At 46.1% G+C, this 15,421-nt stretch overlaps 1 protein-coding gene across 3 annotated transcripts in view; it reads left to right on the top strand.

Moving 5' to 3' along the window:
* Positions 1–3,042: 3,042 nt before the first annotated feature.
* Positions 3,043–15,421, top strand: part of GOLM1 (golgi membrane protein 1) — a 49,652-nt gene continuing 37,273 nt past the window's right edge. Inside the window, exons 1-2 of one of the 3 annotated variants that reach the window (XM_075931790.1) lie at positions 3,044–3,390; positions 13,064–13,109. The gene's annotated coding sequence lies outside the window, so the exon portion shown is untranslated. Of the gene's footprint in view, positions 3,391–13,063; positions 13,110–15,421 lie in introns of all 3 variants that reach the window. The other 2 variants (XM_075931791.1, XM_075931789.1) reach the window with 2 other exon arrangements.

The raw sequence follows: 15,421 nt of genomic DNA, 5'->3' as shown, positions 1-15,421 counted from the left end.
TAGCCAACAACTCCGCCCACCTGCACAGCAATGTATCTTGCATTACTTCTGTTGCTTCAACACACGGCATCTCTTCCATGATGAGTTGCTGAACATCCTCAAAAAAATTGTTTGGGTATGTCTACACTACAGCGTTATTTCGAAATAGTTAATTTGAAATGTTATTTCGAAATAACGCATCTACACACAAAATGCATTTTGAAATAGCGTTTTGCTATTTCGAAATAGCGTGTCCACACTGAGTGGACGCTGAATGGCATTTAAGACCGGCCGGAACCAGGTCCGGCAGGGCATCAGGTCAAGAGTTACTTTGTGTGGCTGCTGCCTGAGGCACTCACTGCCTGCCTTGAAAGAGAATCCTCTGAACTGTTATTCATGCTTAAATTCGACACTTTACACCTGAGTCTGAATAAAGAATCTAATTATCTTACCCATTATAAAGATAGCTTCCCCAATTATCACCTCTAATATCATTAGCTCACAGACATTTACCTCCCCCCCCCCATCCCCCTTCTGTTCTGAAATTTGATTTGTCCTTTTCATGTGTTCATTTTTTTAAATTGTATCCTTTGGTATATATGGTTGTGACAATTTTCTTCCACTATTTGATCTGAAGAAGTGGGTCTGGCCCACGAAAGCTCATCACCTAATAAACCACTTGTTTAAAGTGCTACATAGTCCTGTATTTTGTTTCAGCTACACCAAACTAACACGGCTACATTTCTATCACTTGCCTGCCTGCTGTGTTCATTCTCTCTCAAGCATCGGCATTGGCTACTATCAAAAGACAGGATGCTGGGCTAGATGGACCTTTGCTCTGACCCAATCTTCCCATACTGCTGTTCATACCTAGAACCCGGCTGTATCTGCCCCTGCTTTAACCCCCTTAGAAACTACTCCACTCCCAGAGCTGGGTCAGAACCCAGGAGTTCTGATGGGGGCTCTCTCTCTCCACAGAAATTAGTAACAAAGTGACAATTTATATTATAATTCTAAACATAACAGTGTTCCTTAAGTGACTTACCACAAGATGTCAGAACATGTAATTATTAGAGCTGAGTGGGTCTAATATTAATTTGTCCTTTTTTCTTATATAGGAATGAGAAACAGGGCTCCTGCCTGCTAACTTCTACATTATCTGCCTGAAAACTAGGGTTTAAAAGCGCCTGAGTTGCCTTTGGAATCATGGTTAAAGTTGCTCCCCCCAACCAAAATCTGAAATGGCACCCTTGGTCCCAGGGAGGGGGGCCAGAGAGGAGCAAGTGGTGGGGTTGGGGATGGAGACTGGAGAGAGCCCACCGCCAGCTTGAGAGCAGGCTGAGAGAAGCAAGTGGTGTTTGGGGGGAGCCAGCGGGGTGTCAGGTTGCAGTGCAAGTGGAGCAGGCCAGGGCCTTTTCTGAGCATGGCCCTAGCTCCAAAGAGCCACTGTCACCTTTGTGAACCCCACATTGATTACATGTCAATTTTTTGAACCAATGGACCCACCCTGAGCTTGCTTTAAAATTGTCCTCATCTTTTTCTGGATACATTTATCAATAAAGTAACTTTGTCTTTTTTTCCACAATCACACTGCTTAGATCAGGCATGTCCAAAGTCCGGCCCGCGGGCCAATTGCAGCCCGTGTTCCGGTTTAATACGGCCCCACAGGTAATTTGGCAATATCTATCTTTTATGGCCCCCAACGAATCCATATGTATTGAGATGAATACATTGTAAAATCTCAGTTAATGTCAGTTGGTCTAAATCAGTTATAAATATATTTGGACACAACATGTATACTTGGTGTTATGTTCCTGTTCATATTTTTTGAACTTAAAAGTTGACAGACAACCTTTATTACCAATAATATGTAATGTACTTTACAATGTTCCTGACATATATTTCAGCTTCCTGGATTTTTGTATCTGGCCTTCAGATATGAAAGGCAGAGTGATTTAACACCTGTTTAGATTTGTCATCCACGTGACAAAATGAAAAGTATGCCGTTTGCAATAAACTTTGCATAAAATAGTTAATTTGCGTTTAATTTTAATGGTTCAAAGAATGTCAGGCAAAATGGTCGGCCCTCATGCATGTTCACTTCATCAAATCTGGCCCTCTTTGAAAAAAGTTTGGACACCCCTGGCTTAGATCAATGCCTTCTGAGCTCTCTTTTGCAACCACAGATGCATTGCCTTATCAAAATCAGCAGTGTTGTGTAAATACACCTGCTATTTACTGTTCTGCTGTCTTTGGTTTCTTTTGAAAACTGTTTTTATTTTTTCCTGGCTTTTCTGAATTTTGGTGCAAATTGATTACCTGATACCCTATTCTACGCCTATGTTGCTGAGGCTAATGTCATGGCATTATAAAGTCGTTTTTAATATTCCTAGCTTTCTGACAATTGAAAGTGTGACATGTTCCAGTTTGTGACCGATTGCCATTTTGCTTGGTCATGCAGTATTTGCTATATGTTTTATGCATGATTGTGTACTTCCTGTTCCAAATAAGGTGTGTGGCTGACGGGTCAGTTTGTAACTCTGGTGTTCCTATCTCTGAAGTTCTGCTGTAAATTCCAAACAAAAGAAACCAATAAAAAAATTAGAAAAAAAGTCCCAAGAATGAGACTGAAGGAGGGCTTCCCAACTAGAGGACTGCTAGGCTGTGGAGCATAATCTGTAGAGTCCTGCATGGATATAAAATTGGTAACCGCATTTGTATCCACAAAAATAAGTCACCGATAGCTGCATTGATATCCACGGAGGCAGATACCCACAGCTATAAAACAGATATTTGCAAATTTCTAGAGACAAAATGTGTCTCTGCATTCATATTTACAAACATGAGCTGATAGAAAGAAGATCTGCAGATTCGCAGGGCTCTAATAAACTGTCCATAAGCAAGGAGGAGGCGGAGGTTGGTTGGGTTTTTGGTTGTGCTGGGGGTAGATGAGAAAGTTGACTCCTATTTCCTGCTACTAGGTGTTCGGGTGGGCCAGGATGTGGCTGGGCCTATCTGCAAGGCAGGCTGGTTGCGGGTCTGTGGCTGAGGCAGGCACATGGGGAGGGCGGAGGGAAGCGGGCTACTGTCCGTCTCCCGTGGGGGCGCCACAGACACGCGCAGGGCCCGGCCCCAGAGGGCAGCAGCGTGGCTGGGCGTGGAGCCGGCTGGTGCCCGGAGGGGCGGGGGAGCTGCCCAACCTGCCTGGGAGCGCTCAGCTCCCTCCCAGTTCCTTGGCAGGCTCCCCGCGCAGCGCTTCCTGCTCTGCCCGCCGCGCCGCAGTAGCCGGTCGCTTGCCTCGGGGCGGTAGCTGCAGGCCGGGAGGCGGTCGGCCCGGGGCTCTTCTCCACCCGGGTGCTGCCGCCGGCCGGGCCGGGCAGTGCGGAGCCGCGCGGCAAGCGGCGGAGGAAGGTGAGCCGGTCTCGGTGCCGGGGGGCTGGGCCCCTTCCCTCCCCTCCCTTCCCTCTCCCTCCTGCCCTGCTCCCGCGGCGGGAGCGCATCCCCGCGGTGTCTGCTCGGCTCCCTGCCCGGGTCCTGGCCAGGCTCCTACCGGGCGGCGGGGGCTGGCTCCTGGGCGCCAGGGGAGCAGTTTGGCCAGGGAGGAAGGGGGGCTCGTTCCCATCCCCCTCCAGCCCCGTTGGATGCGGTCCCTCGCAGAAACTGTGGGGTCCGCTGCCAGGCAGCGACGCGAATCCCTGCGCCCTGGGGCTGGCAGAGGGTCCGTGGGCTCTTGCAGACGCTCCCTCTGGTGGGGCCTTTCTTCACCCACGGCTGAAATGCAGCCACAGCTGGGGAAGGGGCATTGAAGTGCACAGCCAACTACACTGCGGTGCAGCCCACTCCTTGGTGCAGGAATCAGGGGGAAGGGGAGAAGTAATGGAAGGAAGAGAAGTGCCCCCAGGCTACTCTGGAAAAATGTCATGGGGGGGGGGGCGGGGGCGGGGGCGGGGCGGGAGATGTCCTTTCTCCTGGCCCTGGCCTATGAAAAAAGGCGGCCTAGGGACTGGGTTTTCAGCACAAGGTGTTGGCTAGGGGAAAGAAAAAATCAATGTGTTCTGCCATGGTAATTATCAGATCTGATTTGCTGCCAGATTGTGAATTTCACCATTTATTTTTATCCAACTCTCATCTCAGAACCTCTGCTCTAACTGGTGATGGGATGTGTCTGTAGATATGTATACATACCGTATTTTCCGGCGTATAGGGCGACTGGGTGTATAAGACGACCCCCTATCTTTTTAATTAAAAGATAGGGTTTCATCTTATACCCCAGCGCCCCTCCGCCTCCTTTGCTCCCGGTGTCCCTGGTCTGCTGGAGATGGTCCCCAGCAGACCAGAGGCACCGGGAGCAAAGCCGCCAGGAGCGCCTGGGCTGCCCCCCCCCCCCCCCGCCGGAGCCCCTCCGCGGCTTTGAAAGCCTCGGGGGAAGCCGGCGGCGGGGCATCCCAGGCGCGCCTGGGCTGCGCCCCCGCCGGAGCCCCTCCGCGGCTTTGAAAGCCTCGGGGGAAGCCGGCGGGGGGGCATCCCATGCGCGCCTGGGATGCCCCCCCGCCGGCTTCCCCCGAGGCTTTCAAAGCCACGGAGGGGCTCCGGCGGGGGGGGGCAGCCCATGTGCGCCTGGGATGCCCCCCCGCCGGCTTCCCCCGAGGCTTTCAATGCCGCGGAGGGGCTCCGGCGGGGGGGCAGCCCATGTGCGCCTGGGATGCCCCGCCGCCGGCTTCCCCCGAGGCTTTCAAAGCCGTGGAGGGGCTCCGGCGGCGGGGCATCCGGTGTACAAGACGACCCCCGATTTTTGGGGGATGTTTTTTAACATCAGAGGTCGTCTTGTACGCCGGAATATACGGTACATAAAATGTATATACAAAATATCTGCTCCTGAGCAGAGGAGGAGAATGAATAATGGATGACATTTAAAAAATTGTAGTGTTTAATGGCTCTTTTTATTCAGTCTTCACTTTAAAAGGTTAATGGTGACCAGATAGTCAACCTAATTAATATTAATGTGGGGGAGAAACCGGTTTCCGAATAGGGAAAGAGCAGCATAAAGAATATTTAGTTAAATTAAATATAGTCAAGGTAGCAGAACTGGATCTTAGGGTACTTAGAGAACTAGCTGAAGCAATCTCAGAATTGTTAGTGATTGTCTTTGAGAACTCATGGAGCAGTGTGATGAAGTCACCAACAACTAGAGAAAGGCAAACATGCTTCCTCTCTTTAGAAAGGAGAGTAAGGGGGCCTGAGTAATTATAGACCAGTCAGCCTAACTTTAATGCCTTGAAAGATATTGGAACAAATTACTGAGCAGTCATCTTGTAACTAGTTAGAGCAGGGGTCAGCAGCCTTTGGCTCTCAGTCCGTCAGTAATCTGATGGTGGGCCACAAGACAGTTTGTTGACTTTGAGGCAGTGACATAGCCAGAATGGGACAGGTAGGTGAGCAATGACTAGGGGGGAGGAGCAATGGGGTCACCTTTCCCCCCTCCAGCTGGGTTTGGAAGAGGGGGAGGGACTGCTTTAAAAAATGGGAGCCCAATAAAAATGTGCACCCCACACCCACTTCATCATTCCCCTCCTCCCCCACTGGGTGCTCAGGGTGTGACCTGCCCTGTCTGCTTGGTGCTCCTAGCAGAGACATGGGGTTGCTCCAGATTGGGAGCAGGAGCAGGGTACAAAAGCTTGCAGGCCTCTGACTCTGCTTCTTGGGCCCAGCTAGAGCACTAGGTGGAGAGGCCCTCCCAAGCCCACTCATGGCTATACCCTTACATTGAGGATCCACAGACATGGTCCCCTGCAGCTCTCAGTGGCTCTTCACAGCCAATAGGAATTGCAGGAAGTGGTGCGAGTTACAGGGATGTGCTAACCGCCACTTCCCACAGTTCCAGTTGGCTGAAAATGGCAAACCGTGGTCACTGCGAGTTGTGGGGGACCGTGCCTGCAGACGCTCAATGTCAGCAAACTGTCTCACAGCCTGCGTGGTTTACCCTGATGGGCTGAGAGCCGAAGATTGCCAACCACTGTTCTAGAGAGTAATAAGTAATAGCCAGCATTGATTTGTCAAGAACAAATCATGCCTAATCAACCTAATTTTCTTCTTTGACAGGGTTAGTGGTCTAATGGATGTGGAAAGCAGTAGATGTGATAGATCTTAATTGTAGTAAGGTTTTGACACAGTTGTACATGTCATTTCCATAAGCAAACTAGGAGAATGTGGTCTCCAAGAAATTACTACAAGATGGATGTGAGGGTTGAGAGACCATACTCAAAGAGTAGTTATAAGTGGTTCTCTGTGAAAATGGATGTATTGGGGGTCTGTCCTGAATTAGTATTTTCATGACTTGGAAAGGGGAGTATGCTTGTAAAATTTGCAGATTACATTAAGCTGTGAAGGGTTGCAGAAACATTGGAGAGAATTAGAATTCGAAGTGATCATGGCAAACTAGAGAATTGGTCTGAACTTAGCAAGATGAAATCATAGAAAGAAAGTGACAAACTATCAAGAAGATGAAAAGGTTAGGGACCGTGCCCTAACCTAAAGTTGTTGCATGGATTCTAAATATCCACTCTTGCATTACAAAGGACTTCCTACCTTAAATATTTCTCCCACTAGATAAGCCTCTCCTCAAAAATCTTGTGAAATCAAGCACAATCTAGTACAGTGTTTCTCAGTGACCAGTCTGTGGACTAGAAGTCTGAGAGGTAGCCTTGTTAGTCTGTAACTGAAAAAAACTTTAAAAAACAACAACAATGAATGGTCCTGCAGCATGTTAGTTTCTAAGGTACAGCAGGACCATTCATTGTTTAAGTTTTTTCAGTCTGAGGACTGGCTCTGGTCCCTGAGATCTTCCTGACATGGTTTAGGAAAGGTGCAAGTTGATCCCTGCTATCAGAAAGGTTGAGAAACTGTGGTAAACTGTAGTCTGAGTTGTTAACAACATACAGTACAAGGTGCCTAGACGAAGTAAGCAGTGGGAGCCACATGGACCTTTTCTTACACTAGAAACCCAGAACAATCTAGGGATTAAAAGGCTTGTTCCTCTCTTTATCTCCACTTACTTATGGAATAGAGTCCTTTTCACTTGTTAATTTAAATGTTTAGAGAGAACCTGCAGTGGTTGTAATGTTGATGATTCTAAGAAGAGAACTTCCCTCCCTGGTTTAAATCAAATGTACAGTAGCATTAGGCGAGACTGCAGCAGCATTTTGGTGCTTTTCCCGTTGTTTCTAGACAGCCCCTCTTACTCTCCTAACATGGTTTTATGTTGCATTTTTGTGGACTTGAGGCATTGTGAAGTTCTTTTTTAGACGGTGATATTTAATGAGCACTAAAAGTAAAAATCATAATGTATAAAACTTTGCAACTTCTTGAAACTAGTCACATCCTTTATTAAAATTGAAAAAAATAAAAAAAAATCCATTTTATGGGGATTATTTGTGGTGTTTTTATGCTTTGAATTTTATTACATGTGCAATTAAGCTATTCACTCTTGTTTTCATTCTTAATTTCACTTTCAGATTCTCATTGTAGTAAACAAATCAAATGGAGTATTTATTTAAAAACAGCATCTGTTGGATTTTCTAATTCACTTGTGAAAACACTTTTATTGGCTGTTAATTTTTTAAATGTATATGTAATTCTGAAACTGCAAATTATTTTGAGCCATAAACGTTTCTAGGTTATCCTGTCTGTCAAGAGAGGACAATTATTGTTAAAGTAATTAGTTATCCATTTGACATCACAGAGGGTATTAACCTAAAGGAGGAATGAAATGCTCCTTAACTTTAAAGTAATCAAGTGGTAATCAAGTAATCAAGTGGTGGTAACAAAGAAAAAAGAAATAGTATGTTTCAATATTTCCTGGCTATTTTAATAAGATTTTGTGGCTTAAGTTCTTCCTTTTATCATGGCTCGGAGCCCATGAATTAAGGATGCTTGAGTCAGAATGATCAAAATGTTAAGAAGTCAAATCTGCAATACTCTGTTACTTATTAATTTCTGGTGGATTTTACAAAGAGGTAATTTAATAGTTTTAAACAAGGAATGACTCAATGACATCACTCAACATCTGACCTATATTCATTTTTTTTTCTTTTTTATGAGGACTGCCATCTTGAATCAAACCAGTAGTCCTCCTTGAGGCAAGCATTCTGGACTGTGGCCATTGCTAGATTCTTTACAGCCATGGTCACCAACCCATTGATCGTGATTGACTGGTTGATCACAAGGGCTCGACCAGTTGATTGTGAGACATTCGGGACCCCCAATTTTCCCCCCACCGCCAAGAAGCCCCACTACCTACCTCCAGCGACAATGGAGGTAGTGCTGGCTTCCTGTGTGGACGGAAGTCCTGCAGCTGTGTGCCACTTCCGGGGGCTCCAGAAATGTGCTGGCTGTTCCCCTCCCCCAGGTTTGTGGCATGCCGGGAACTTGCGAGGAACTGGGGGGAGTTCCCCTTAAGAGGTGTGCACCACGGCTTCCCTGCTCTGCGAGAGGAGGGAGTCGTCCCTGAAGGAGGTGCGCACCGGGCATCCCTCCTCTGTGGGAAGGGAGGGGGAAGGAGTCCTGGGAGGAGGAGGATGTGGCGAACACCCTGGCTCCACTGGCACCCTGCCCCCCGGCATCCTGTCCCCTCTCCCCTGGCCCCCACTGTCCTCCTGCCACCACCCCAGCACCCTATTCCCTGCCACCACTGACACCGTGTTCCCTACCCCAGCACCCACTAGCACCCTTCCCCAGTATCATGTCCCCTGCTCCCACCAGCACAGTTGGGGCCACATTAGTGAGGCTTAGAGGGTTTTTGGAGGAGAAATAATTGTGTGTTGCTTATAACGCTTCTATAAATACATTCCAGGGTGATGTTCATTTTTTTTTTTTGCAATAGTGTTGCATCATTGACTCATATTTTAGCTTGTGGTCCACTATGGCCCCCAAATCCTTTTTAGTAGTACTCATTAGACAAAAACAACAAGGAGTTCTGTGGCACGTTAGAGACTAACAGATTTATTAGGGCGTAAGCTTTTGTGGGAAAAACTCGGGATGTTAAGTAGTGGTTAATAAGCAAATCGAGTAGTCTATGGAATCGACTTGATTAGTTGATGAGAGGCTTATCTTAAATTTAGATTAATCAACTAATCGAATAGTGGATGTAATTTGCAACTATTCTATTAGTTGATAAGGGTGCCTCCGCCTTTGAAATGTAGCAGGAGTCTTGCTTTTGAAATGTACAAGAGCCCCAGGAGGACTCTTGTACATTGCAAAAGCAAAGCGCTGCTGGGAGCGTGGGGCCAGTGGGGAGACTGTTTAAGTCCCCAGCTCAACCAGGCTCCAGAAAGCGCTTCTGCTTTTGAAATGTAGCAAGAGTCCTGCTCTTGCTACATTTCAAAGCTGGAAGCACTGCCAGTTCCCCATTGTGCTCCTGCCCTTTCTCCCCTTGGAGATGGTCCTGGTCCCCCTTACTGCCTCTCTCTGATAGAGGCAGCAAAGAGGGGGAAGTGACTAGTCGACTAGTTGTTTGCATCCCTACTCTGGGGTGTGTGGCTGGTGCTGGAGGGATAGTGGAGGGGTGGGTAACTCTAGGGGTGAAGGCTGGCTCTCGGTTTTTGGGGGACTAGTAACATTTTCTTTGTGTATTTGCATATTCATCATTTCCACAGTGAATAGGCAAATATGCAAATAAAATGTTACTGGGCTGCCAAAAGTTTGTGAATGGGTTTACTGGTCCCAGGTATCAAAAAGGTTGGGAACTGCTGATTCACAGCATTTAGTGTGGAGATGTGACTATCCAGAAAGGGTTAATTATCTTATTAATGCATTAACCAGTTGAGATCCTTATTCAATCCTAATTTGATAGTGTTGAATTTGCAAATGAATTCCAGTTCAGCTGTCTCCCTTTGTAATTGAGTTTTGAAATTCTTTTGTAGAAGAATGGCTTTTTAGACAGTCATTTCCCATTTGGTATGTGTGTAACTGATTGTTCCTTCCTAAATGGAGTACAGGCAGTCCCCGGGTTACGTACAAGATAGGGACTGTAGGTTTGTTCTTAAGTTGAATCTGTATGTAAGTCGGAACTGGCATCCAGATTCAGCCGCTGATCAGTTTCAACAGCGGCTGAATCTGGACACCAGTTCTGACTTACATACGGATTCAACTTAAGAACCCCAGGCGTCCCCAAGTCAGCTGCTGCTGAAACTGATCAGCAGCTGATTCCAGGAAGCCTGGGGCAGAGCAACTCTGCCTCCGGCTTCCTGTAGTCAGCCGCTGGTCAGTTTCAGCAGCGGCTAACTTGGGGACGCCTGGGGTAGAGCAGCTCGGGTGCTGCTGGGTTGGTCCAGTAGCGCGGCCGCTCCTTGGCGCTACTGGACCAACCCAGCAGCACCCCAGCTGCTCTGCCCCAGGCGTCCTGATTCAGCCACTGCTGAAACTGATCAGCAGCGGCTGAATCAGGACTCCTGGGGCTGAGCAGCTGGGGTGCTGCTGGGTTGGTCCAGTAGCGCCAAGGAGCGGTGCTGCGGGACCAACCGGCAGCGCCCCACCTGCTCTACCACAGGCCCCGGGCTTTGCTCCACATCTCCCTGGTCTGTTGGGGGGGGGGCACTAGCTGCGTCCCACCCCCCCCCAGCAGACCAGGGAGACGTGGAGCAAAGCGGCGGAGGACCCGGGCCGGACCGCGGTGCTTCCAGATCAGCGCCGCGGTCCGGCCCGGGTCCTCCGCGGCCTTGCTCAGCGTCTCCCTGGTCTACAGACCAGGGAGACGCTGAGCAAAGCAGCGCAGGACCCGGGGCCGGACCTGCGGCCGCTTCCAGATCAGCTGGAAGTGCTGCGGGTCGGGCCGGGTCCTGCGCCGCTTTGCTCCCCGTCTCCCTGGTCTGCTGGCTCCCGCAGCAGACCAGGGAGACGGGGAGCAGCTTTTCTCGCCCTGGAGGAGGCGGGTGGCGGGACCAGGCGTCCCGCCGCTCGAGTCCTCCGGGGCGAGAAAATCCCCGTTCGTAACTGCGGATCCGACATAAGTCGGATCCGCGTAACTCGGGGACTACCTGTACTTTGCATTTATCCCTATTGAATTTCATCCTGTTTACTTCAGACCATTTCTCAATTGTCCCGATCATTTTTTAATTTTCAATTCTGTCCTCTAAAGCACTTGTAGTCACTCCTAGCTTAGTGTCATCTACATACTTTGTAAGTATATTCACTTCACCATTATCTAAATTATTGATGAAGATATTGTACAGAACCGGACTTAGAACCAGTCCCTGTGATCCCCACTCATTATATCTTTCCAGAATGCTATGAACCATTGATAATTACTCTCTGGGAATGATTTTCCAATCATTTTGCATCCATTTTACGGTAGCTCTATCTAGGTTGCATTTCCCTAGTTTATAAAAAGGTCATGCAAGATAGTATTCAAAGCTAAACTAAAGTCAAGATGTACCACATCTACTGATCCCGCTCCCCCATAATCTCCATTGTCTTGCAGGTGGGCTGCAGGCTCAGGGCTTGCCCCACCGTCTGTACTGGCACTCCAGCCCTGCAACCCTATCCCCTTGAGTGCTAGTGCTAGCTTCCCGTTTTGTGGGGGTGGGGGAGCCTTGTAGGCCAGATATGAAGCGGCTATGTGCATTGCATGACTCTACACTAAAGCATCTTTTGAAAAGGCATCAACAAAGGCAGAAGAACCTAAATCAATAAAGTAGAAAAACTAAATCCGCTACAGTAAAACTCCAGTGGCCCAGCACCATCTGGAACCCGGACGTGCTGGACAGTTGGAGCTGCTGTGCCCCCAGCTTTCCCGATTCAGCCGCTGCTGAAACTGACCAGCGGCTGACTCTGGGAAGCCCGGGGCAGAGCAGCTGGGGTGCTGCCGGGTTGGTCCTGCAGCGCCGAAGGGCGCATCCCCCCCCTACTCCACTCCAGACCCCTCATAACTCCCCCCTTCCAGTAGTCTGGCATATTTGATAATCCGGCACCCCCTGGGTCCTAAAGGTGCCGGATAATCAGAAGTTTACTGTATTAACAATGAAGACAGTAATTATATAATTTACCTAATGTAAATTGGTGCAGCTTCACACACACTGGGGAATACCTTTAAGGAGGAAGATTCTTTCATGTAATATGTGATTTGCTTACCCATAATCCAAAAACTACTTGCATAGCAATTTAAATAACTGTATGTCAGGAGGGGCAAAACTTACTGAGCCTTTGAGCTGCATACAAGAATCTTCAGAAGTTTGGGAGCCTCAAGACACGCACAACTGCCCCGTGTTGTGGCATCTGCTGGAATGCTGGGTTCTGCCCTGACACCATTCCCACGAGCAAGACCCCCTTCCCCCCCGAAGGGCAGAAGCCCTTAGTCCCGCTACCTGTCCTCAGGACACAAGCCCTGAGCTCCCCCTGCTCACTTTAGTAAGTGGAGAATGAGGGGGTAGGGGGGAACTCTGGGAACTACACTCTATCTGTAAAAGAGCAGCATGCAGCTCATGAGCCACAGTTTGGCCACACCTGTTACATATTTTAGCAGATATTGTACAAATTAACATCTGTATAACCATGTTTGTAACATTTCCTATGCTGTTTGCTTAGCTGTGAAATAAACTTTCAAATATGCAGCAACATTTTGTGGAGTTTCCAGAGCGACACGCTTATTAATCATGCCATTCTTATGGTAAAATCAACACTTCTAGAGAGAACCATTTATAAGAAGTGGGCTATCAAATGTGTGCATCATGACATCCTATCAAATCTTTTGAAATCTCTTTCTGGCCATTCCACATGGGAAGGTGCATGCTGAATTTACTGTTCCTCCATTTGAACAATGTGATTGCCTTACTAGCAGTCCAGCCAATCTGTCTCCATAATAAATTTTTCTGGCTTCTTGCAAAATGACTTGCCTCTTCTACTTCAACCTACCAAACCCCTCCCCCCAATTTACTGAGGCTTTTTGAAATTATTGGAATGAATGTTGCAATATGCTTTCCACTATCTTGCGCCATATTGGTTCAGTGTTTGCAAGTAAGTAAATGGGTAGGCATACAACTAAAGACAGAGAATAAGTTAAAAATGCAAGTTTAATCTATCTTGTTATTTGCAGTGACATTAAGCTTGATTTAAAATGAAGAACAGATATTCCATTTCAGGTAACTAATGTGCTAGTGTGAATCATATCTCTGTTGGCACCTTTTATATTTGTCACAGATGAAAGCTCTTTTAGATGTTTTGCAAATGCTATTTAAAAAGGGAAAAGTGGCCCTTGAGAAGGATTGACAAATAGCATCTCAATACATAATCATGCTCATGCATATTCCCATATGTCCCCTCACCTCATGCACTGGTTAAATTATCTCTTACACCTTATTTCTCAGTTGTTTTTTGTGTAATCTTCTGTTTAATTTTTATAAACCTTTTTTTCCCTTTCCCTTTCCCTTCCCTGACGGCTTCCATTCCGTGTAGCTACACAGTGGCCCTTTGGGAGTCTGTTACAGATTTTCTTGATCCTGAGCCAAGAACAGTGAAACCAATGGAGAGAAATGCTTTTGCAGGCTGTGCTGCAGTCCTCCTGCACATGTGGAGTGCTCCCATAGCCAGATGGCTATCTTTAAGCTTTGTTGTTCTATTTAAGCCACACCTCTTTTTTACGGCAGGGAGGGAAGACAAGTGTCTTTCAAGAAATCACACTATTGTTGCAAGGAAGACAGGACAGATACAGGCTATATAACATTATCTGACATTCTAACCCTAAAGTAGCCTGGTACTTAGTGTATTCTCCCCCCCCCCCCCCCCTCCTGGGGTTGCGGAAAGAAAAGAAAAAGTGTTGTTTAACTGGAACAACAAAACCTTAAACATTGTGCCAGCTATTTTTAAAGCAGGCACTAATACTGGTCAGGAATAAAATCAGTTTCTTTGCTGTTCTCTAGCTACTGATGCTCTTTCCTCCTCTTTGTAATATAGTTTCCATCTATCCATAGATCTGCTGGGAATTTCCACCATCATTAAATATTTAATAAGGTAGACACTGAGAATTGCATCCCATTGAAATAGCAAGTTAGCTAGTAGGTCTCTTTATTAATAACATACCTATTCGGAGAATGAACAAAATTATTAATAGAAAATCCATCTCATGCAATAGCAGCAATATCCCAAACTCCGTTTAGCCTTATCCACTGTACCAGGCTCATTTCTATTTGTAGATTTCCAAACCACACAATCTTAGATATAGCTTCTTTCAGAGCAGATATGTTATTCTGTGATTTGTTGTCTTTGATTTGATTCTCGAGTGCTTTGATGGAAGTAGTATAATAGATGTTCAGGCTATTGGAAATCTACAATTATGTATAGCCTCGTAAGCCTCAAGAGTCCATCTGACATTGGGGCCGTGCTGTTGTACTAAACCTCATATGAGAATTAAGAATGGACCCCATCTTGTGAAGTATGCTGAGGTATATTTAGGGCCAGTTGTGTTTTCTCCGTATAATTTGATCATTTCTCTTTGCTCTTAGATTTATCAAAATATGCCATTTTATAGAAATACTACTTGGTACCAAAATGAAGTAATTCCTATCTGGTTTGGCACAACATAATTGTTAAATATGTTACAGTTATATCAGAGTGCAAAGACCAAGTGTTAGCGGTGTGTGCTTTGAATCTCATTCCTTACTAATTAAATGTGCCCATTTAAGAGGATTGAAGTTTTACCTTGATGCTTAAGAACTTCAAGATTGTCCCTAAAATAGTCACATCTGATTTATTGCTTTTTTAAAATTCCAGCCCCAAAAGAAAGGGATTCATATTTAATGCTTAACCTAACTTTCCAGTTATGATGGGGTCACTGCATAGTCTTTGGTAAGATCACTATTTAGAAATCTTTGAAATGTAAAGACACAAGATTGTTCATTGCACATCTGCAATGTGATGAAATAGATTAACTGCTGCATCTAAACCCCGAGAACAATTTTTGGGATTATTAAGTAAGTAACAATCCAATAGAAAGCTGATACCTGAAATGTAATTAAGATTGAGGACTGGGAAATTCAACTTCTCTTTTAAAAGGAAAGCTGACACCTTAAATCTGATAGGTAAAACAAAGGAAATGCATCTCCTGTCCAACCCCCCCCCCCAAAAAAAATTTCAGAACAGTAAAGTGGATTCTAGTTATTTATTCAAAGTTGTGCCGTTAAACAGTGGATTAGCCACAAAACGTTTATAAGCACTTTCCAGCAGGCAACTTCATTTATCAATAAATCATTGGTTCTAATTTAGAGAATGTAAGTATTGTCTAGGTATGGGAAAGATATATTAGTAAAATGTTTATTTAGCTGTGATATTATAACAGCTGTCTTTCTCAAGGGTCAGCTTTTGTGTTCTTTATTTTTGTTAATTTAAGTGGAAGACCTTAATGATTCATTCATTCATTTAGTTATTTCAGTCTTTTAAAATAAGATGTGAGGTTTGA

The sequence above is a fragment of the Pelodiscus sinensis genome, chromosome 6 (genome assembly GCF_049634645.1).
Source record: "Pelodiscus sinensis isolate JC-2024 chromosome 6, ASM4963464v1, whole genome shotgun sequence".
In the NCBI taxonomy this organism is placed as follows: Eukaryota; Metazoa; Chordata; order Testudines; family Trionychidae; genus Pelodiscus; species Pelodiscus sinensis.
Note: the sequence above shows the minus strand (reverse complement) of the source record. Positions and strands in the feature narration are given on the sequence as shown.